The sequence below is a fragment of the Macrobrachium rosenbergii genome, chromosome 3, assembly GCF_040412425.1.
Source record: "Macrobrachium rosenbergii isolate ZJJX-2024 chromosome 3, ASM4041242v1, whole genome shotgun sequence".
In the NCBI taxonomy this organism is placed as follows: Eukaryota; Metazoa; Arthropoda; class Malacostraca; order Decapoda; family Palaemonidae; genus Macrobrachium; species Macrobrachium rosenbergii.
The window spans coordinates 64,552,114-64,560,604 of NC_089743.1; positions in this window are offsets into that span (position 1 = coordinate 64,552,114).

Sequence of the window (8,491 nt, forward strand, 5' to 3'; positions counted from 1 at the left end):
CGAATGAACACCATACTCTTTGGAAGCTTGAATTTCAAATCAATGGTCCCTTGAGCTTGTTCCATATGAATAGGGTTCATCTAATAATAATAATAATAATAATAATAATAATAATAATAATAATAATAATAATAATAATAATAATAATAATAATAATAAAATACTGCCCAAAATTTACTCTTCGTAACGGCTCGTGAACACAGTAACGACCCATCAGCTCTTCAAGTGAAAGTTGGGTCGTCATTTTTGTGGCTGGAGTGACAAGATGCAAAGCTTGAAAATTTTGGGCAATCATTAACCTTTTTCAGGCAGCCTGGAGGGGTTTTAAGTGCGCTCTCTGAAGATGAGTAATTGCGATTCAGCTTAAGACAGCAATTTTTACTTTCACTTGTTGAAAAAGTGTGATAGGCAGGCGAGATATTTCGCTAATAATTAATGTAAATTAATATAAAACTGTGATAGTTTCTCCATGTTTTGTATCGATCAGCCTCGCTGTACGCAATTAATTTTTTCTTGTATGTTTTTTAAGAGACTAAATCTAACTAAAATTAGCTAAAGGTTTGTGTGAAGCAAAAGATATAAGACTGACGTTCTGGCAAAGAGCAAGAGCCCGTGCTGGCAATAAATGAATTGCTTTAAACTAAAGCAATAACTACCTTTCTCAGGAATGCTAGAACATACGAATGCATACTAATAAGTACAAAAACACGCTAACAACATTATTACATATTTTTCCAATAATCTCGAATTTCTGAAAAGAATAGGTCTACAGAAATTTAAGAAAAAAGTCATTACAGTATTTATTCTTTAAATGACGAGCCATGGACGAATCTCATACAAAAAACTTCCAGTCTGCCGAATCACGGTTGAATGTCATTCAGGAAATTCCAGTCTATACGTATCAAATATCTGGTCTAAACTCTGATAAACTCCGTAGGGGTTAGTGCCGTCAGTGTACCTTACGCGGTGCACTGTAGGCATTACTTAAGGTTCTTTGCAGCGTCCCCAAGGCCGTCAACTGCAACCCCTTCATTCCTTGTACTGTACCTCCGTTCATATTCTTTCTTCCATCTTACTTTCCACCCTCTACTAACAATTGTTTCATAGTGCAACTGCGAGGTTTTCCTTTTTTCACACCTGTCAAACCTCTTACGCTCAATTTTCTTTTCATCGCTGAATGACCTCATGGGTCCCAGCTCTTGGCCTCTGGCCTAAATTTTATATTCCTAATCCTAAACGCTGATAACAAAACCATGCCCTGTACCACACTACTACTACGTGCTTGTGCGCATGCGCACTCAAAAGAGTGAATGATCTAAGCCAAAAAAAAAAAAGCCTGAAAAACTAACCGCTCATTACATGACTCATAAAAATCGCGTTCAGTTACCTAGACGTTACGTTTACTTCGTACGAGAGGAAGCCGGTGTGTGACAAGAAAAACCTTTACGGTAAATGAATGAGAGCGAATTGCTCCCCCTTTCTACAGGATGCTCCTCATGTTTGTGGCAAAGGGCTTCTGTTCTTTCCGGAAGAGACCTGTGTGAACATTTGATTACTTGCTTGCCTGTAAAGTACCCTTTCCTCTCTTTCTATCTTGATATATGTGTATATATATATATATATATATATATATATATATATATATATATATATATATATATATATATATACACTGTATATATGTATATATGTTATATATAAACACACACAAAACACACGCACACATGTATATGTATTTATATACATATATTTATATATATACATTATATACATATATATAAACACATATAAATATATATATGTATGTATATAATACATATATACAATATATACATACAGATATATAGATATATATATATAAACAGACAGATATAGATAGATAGATAGGTAGATAGATAGATAGATAGATAGATAAATAGATAGATAGATCAACAGATTTGATTCAAGTCGCATTCTGTATGGATACTTTATAAAACAATTTTTAAAAAGTGTATATTCCGCCAACTTGCTTCCACACTCGCTTCGAAAACACAAGTGACGAACAAACTACCGGCAATGGATGGAGCAACACAGGGCGTAGACAGTCTTCAGGACCAGGTAGCGTGACTCCGATATTCGAAAAAAGTTGCGAAGGTAAAAAGCCCTTCCTTTATTATGTCGGAAGAAAGCACCAGCAGACTTTTAAAATGCTGCAGTAAAAAAAATGGACATTTTGAAAAAAAGCTTTTTTTTTTTAGCGAGTAGAATCTTCGAGGCTATAGTGTATGCATTCATAAAGTTAATGAGTTGAAGTTGGAAGATTATAGGTTAGATTGATATGAAATGGTTAATGTATAATATGATGTATGAATAGTATATATGTATATATGCATATATATGTGTATACTGTATATATATATGTGTGTGTGTGTATGTATGTGTGTACATATATATACAATTTATACATATTTATATTTAGCTGAAATGTACAATGTCAATACCTTCTCATTGAATAAATGTAAAATAAGGAAAGTGAAATGAATATAAAGCGAGAAGTTACTAATTCCATGAAAAAAGAAAAACTTACAAAATGCTCTGGTAACAGATTCTATGACAATTCAACCATGATTTGCTTCTATGGCCAAATACGAAGACATTAAAGACTTCGAAGACTTCCGTCGCTTTCTCTCTTTAAAAGCTTTTCGTTCCTTTATAACAGGAGCTGATTAAAAAATTTATATATACATATACATATATATATATATATATATATATATATATATATATATATATATATATATATATATATATATATATATATATATATATGTATATATATATATACTTGGCCTCTTAAGTCCTTTTCCTAAAATAGGAACGTGCCAACATATCTGGTAGCTAACATGAAATATAAGGAAATGACAAAAGGTTGTGAAATAGGGAAAATAAGTTTGCTGCTTTCTGAACTAAACACCAGCAAAAAATGCATATATTTTCTCGCCTAGCTTTCATGTACCTAAAGAATTACTGACGGTACCAGAGCACGAGAGAATATTTCCAAATAAAATTAAATTCATCAGCATTTTAAATATTCAACGAGTCTCTGTGTTTAACCTTGGTATAGATCCACCAAGGTGCATTAGGAGAAAGATCTTTCCTCAAATATACAAGGTCTCAGTCTCCTTCACCTCGCAAACCCAAGTCATTTCCTGCTACGATTGCTGAGGATGACTCAGACCAGAAAACTTCAACCGAAGCTTCTACCACGACTTCTGTTGGTTTGATCAGGGCAGATTACACGACTGATTAACGGATTGATTTCTGTCAATGGGCGTTGCAACGAAGCAGATTACCAGATACTTCCAAATTGCTGAGGATAAAGTTACCTATCTTAATTAACTTCTGGTACTTAATGAAAGTATCAGTGGTTACCTGCTGCAGTGCCACTTACTTTTGGAATATGTCACAACTAATACGTCTTGGAGTTTTTTTTTTTTTTTTTTTTTACTTTAGCATCAGGGCAGATTTATTTCCTTGTGAGCTATTTCGAATTCTCAATGCAGAGATCGACCTGAACCAAACTCTATAATCTCAAAGAAATGTCATAATTTCGTCGCTGCAAGGAATTGATAACACCAGAATATGAAAGATTTGCTTAGAACCACAGCTGACGACAAATCTGGTCTTGTAACCGGATCAGAATATAAATATTAAAAGAAGAATGAGAGCTGATATGTATTTTTGTGTGTGTGTTGAGAGAGAGAGAGAGAGAGAGAGAGAGAGAGAGAGAGAGAGAGAGAGAGAGAGAGAGAGAGAGAGAGAGAGAGACGGCAAATTACAGGCAGAAGTGCTGGGCATGGGTGCCTAGTTTTCACCATGAAATGTACTGAAACAACCACTCTTTAAATCATAAATCTTATGAGTCAAAAGAGTCCCCAAATAAGCACAATTACAGCAAACATATACAGCATATGCAGTAATAACTTTTCAGTGCATATTTACACTACCATACATCTGACTTTCCCTCGACCACACTTTCTTCTTCTCAGTGTTCAACATTTTAACTCGGACTTAGCCCTACCAACCTCTCCCCCCGACCCCTTTATCCAAACCCTTCACTTCTACCTTTTCGTATTCATCTTCTCCACCCTAATGTTTAAGTCCCTTGGTTTGCTGATTCATTTGTACGTTAATCTGGCGCCGCACTTCATCATGAATAAATCGTTTAACCCAAAGAAGCTTGTTTTGTCCTTTTTGAAGCTTTGGGAAGATCACTGGTAGCTCTCAATTATAGGCTGCTCGGGAAAATTTGTCTATATTCGAAAGAGAGTGTTTGCTTATATATGTGTGTGTGTATATATATATATATATATATATATATATATATATATATATATATATATATATATATATATATATATTTATATATATATGTATATATATATATATACACATATATAGTGTGTGTGTGTGTATAAATATATATCTATATTTTATATACAAATACACACACACAGTGTATATATATATATATATATATATATATATATATATATATATATATATATATATATATATAGAGAGAGAGAGAGAGAGAGAGAGAGAGAGAGAGAGAGAGAGAGAGAGAGAGAGAGAGAATTCTATATCTTTGGTATCGTAACTTACGTCACATGAGATAGAAAGAGAGGGGAGTTTATTTATCTGGAGTCATGACTTTTGTCACGAGAGAGAGAGAGAGAGAGAGAGAGAGAGAGAGAGAGAGAGAGAGAGAGAGAGAGAGAGAAATTTTATTTATTTGGAATCAAAGTGTGTTTCCGGATATTTCTTATATCCATCACCCTAAACACAAAAGGGAAAATTTTTATATCTTACGCAAACTGTGTGAAGAGGAGAGAAAAAATTAATATTTGACATAAATTTTCTAGGCAGAGAGAGAGAGAGAGAGAGAGAGAGAGAGAGAGAGAGAGATGGGGGTAGGTTATTTATCTCGTATCTGTCACAAGACTGAGAGAAAGAGTGATTTCTTTATTTGGTGACAGAAAGTGTGTCAAGAGAGAGAGAGAGAGAGAGAGAGAGAGAGAGAGAGAGAGAGAGAGAGAGAGAGAGAGATCTGATATATTTAGGACATAAACGCGAAGTGTGTCAAGAGCGAGATGAGAAAATATAAAAATGGTGAGAGAGAGAGAGAGAGAGAGAGAGAGAGAGAGAGAGAGAGAGAGAGAGAGAGAGATCTGATATATTCAGTATATAAACAAAAATTGTCTAGACTCTAGAGAGAGAGAGAGAGGAAAAATACTGAATTTCATATAAACTGTAGAGAGAGAGAGAGAGAGAGAGAGAGAGAGAGAGAGAGAGAGAGATCTGATATATTCAGTATATAAACAAAAATTGTCTAGACTCTAGAGAAAAATACTGAATTTCATATAAAGTAGAGAGAGAGAGAGAGAGAGAGAGAGAGAGAGAGAGAGAGAGAGAGAGAGAGAGAGAGAACACACTTAGCATCATAAATTTGTCTCAAAACAAAGAGAAAATCATCAATGAAACAAAAGACGAAATCTTGCACAGAGGAAGTATCGATCAGCTTATCTTCCCATAATCCTCTCACGCCACCTTAAAAAAAAATATAAAAAATAAAGATAAAAAACCAAGCCGTTGAGGGTTCATATACATAGGCATTTCCGAACCAGTACATAAACTGGTTTTCATTAGTCTCGTCAGGCATGGTACTGCCGTCTCCAGGCCAATGATATTGAAATGATATTGAAATCTTGCTATTAAATACTCTCTCTTATTATCATTCATGTTACTGTTGTTGTTCTCTGTCTTTTCAGGCCATTACTGCTAGGGGTACTGCAGATATTACTGGAACTAAAAATAAAGTCCGCCGACAATAATAGTGATAATAATTATAATAAAATAATAATGCTAATAATAAATTTCTCTGGCCTCTCACAGGACGCTATCAAATGTATAAGAAAATGACGCCAAGGTGTATGAGAATCACGATTTAATCGCGGTCTAATGGAAAAGAATATTTACCCATCTCTCTCTCTCTCTCTCTCTCTCTCTCTCTCTCTCTCTCTCTCTCTCTCTCTCTCTCACACACGCACGTACACACATACCCGTGTATTTTATCAGTCTCTTACATTAGGAAAAATGCAACACTTACCTTTGTAAGTCAAAATGCGCATGTGTGTGCGTAACAGTATGCACAGGTAATTCATTACAAACACGTGTTCATTGTTATGATATACTATCTTGTACCCATGAGATACAGTGTTCATTTATCGCCAATCTCCTCACTAACGCATTAGCCTGGTCCTGCTGTCCTTTTGTCCCAAATCTCATTCATGTCTTTGTGGCAACCACAGGTATATCAACCATAACAAGTAAGAAATGCACCGAAGTGTCTTCGGCGCAATCGAGTTGTCTGTACAGCCGCTACAGCGTATAATCAAGGCCACCGAAAACAGATCTATCTTTCGGTGGTCTCGGTAAAATACTGTATGAGCCTCGGCCCGTGAAACTTTAACCACGGCCCGGTGGTGGCCTATCCTATATCGTTGCCAGAAGCACGATTATGAGTAACTTCAACCTTAAATAAAATAAAAACTACGGAGGCTAGAGGGCTGCAATTTGGTATGTTTGAAGATTGGAGGGTGGATAATCAACATACCAATTTGCAGCCTCTACCTTCAATCGTTTTTAAGATCTGAGGGAGGAAAGAAAAAGTGCAGACAGAAAAAAGCGCGGACAGAGTAAAGAGCGGACGGACAGACAAAGCTAGCACAATAGTTTTCTTGTACAGAAAATGAAAAAGACTATACCTTCCGAATGTATGTATGTCCCATCTATACCGTCATAAGATAATGATTAAGTCATCAACGTTGATGATTATAGGAACCCGATATTTCTCAGAGGTAGGTTCATTAAGGGTTTGTGCACTAAATGAGTACTGAATTTAACCCTGAAATATAGGTCTTATTCCAAGGAAGATGAGATGCATTTGTATCCATATTACTTTCAATATACCTACAGTATAGAGTTCTGTTTTCCTGAATTTTCCTGTTTACCGGAAAGGCTGACCCACTTTTATAAAACAGGTTTAAAGTCTTTCGAATTAATCAAGCTAAGGAAAAATACTCCACACCATCAGCAGAGCAACCTCGCGTCATTCAAATGGTTCTATATTAATTCACCAATATCGTATTCAATAAGAGGTCCGGTTTTCTTGTCTTCCTGAACCAACCTGTCAATCATTTTCTGCTAACCAAGAACTGGTGCAAGCAGCACTCTTTCATCTGCAAAAGCCAGACAATTTGGTTTCCGTCCATTTCACCAGTTCCAAAGTCTCTCCCTAATTTTATGACAAGGATTTTAGGAGACAATAAGCATCCTTAAGGAACGACAGACTTTATCTCGAAGGTCTCCGTAAGATTGATGTCCATAATTAATGTAGATGCCCCCTTTGTAAATCCCATCCAACCGTATTTATAACTAGTCGTTCTCTTTCAGAAAATTTTTGAAATCTTGTCTCGTTTCTAATCTCTGTATCTCTGAGGTTTCTGAAATGGTGTGCAAAAGGCACTGTTTGTTGACCACCCTATTTATGGCTTCAACATTTCGTTTCGTACACTCATTTCAAGCATTTTATCCGAGATCTCAATTTCTGTTTCACTTGATCGTGTTATGTTCGCCTCCTTCTCTATCTTTAGTGGAGCTCATCAGGAAGTTATTGTCTCCTTGTGCTTTTCCTTTTTGTCAACAAAGATCTAATTAACAAACACTTCTTGTCCAGCCTTTTTATGCACAGATGATTCTAATCCCTGAAAATCAAAATTTTTTCCCTCTCACCTTGCTTGATTTCATGAGATGCAATATATAAATTCAGACACGAACTGCGTATTTAAATGGGGTACAAGAAACCCGATTCATTTCTGCATTTCTACACGAATGCACAATGCAGTTCACGCGGAGATGCAGTGCATTACTACCCTAAGTAATTCTCCTTGTAGTATAATAATTTACTTACATTTTTACCTATTTATTTATTTATTTATTTGTTAATTTATTTTTTCTTTTCTAATAACTGACCTCTTCTTACTGTATTTCCTATTACTTTCTGTTACTTCTTTCAAATGAGTACCATTTTCTTTGGAAGCTTGAATTTCAAGTCAATGGCCCCTGTGGGTTTGCTCCATATGAATAGTGTTCATATTCTGAATAATAATAATAATAATAATAATAATAATAATAATAATAATAATAATAATAATAATAATTCAGGATTTGGGGATTGAAACCCATACAGACCTATCGAGTAGATAGCAGCAAGTCTTCGAAGGGTCACTTATCATAACTAGTTAAGTCTGAGTGCAAGAAGAGGGTTGAGCAATTCTAGCCATTGTATTTACTAATGAGAGCAGCATCCCTGGTTTTATTTGGGACTTAGTCACCCTTGTGCGGACACGTCAGTGCATTTCAGCATCATAATAAGATTGCTATTTCCTAC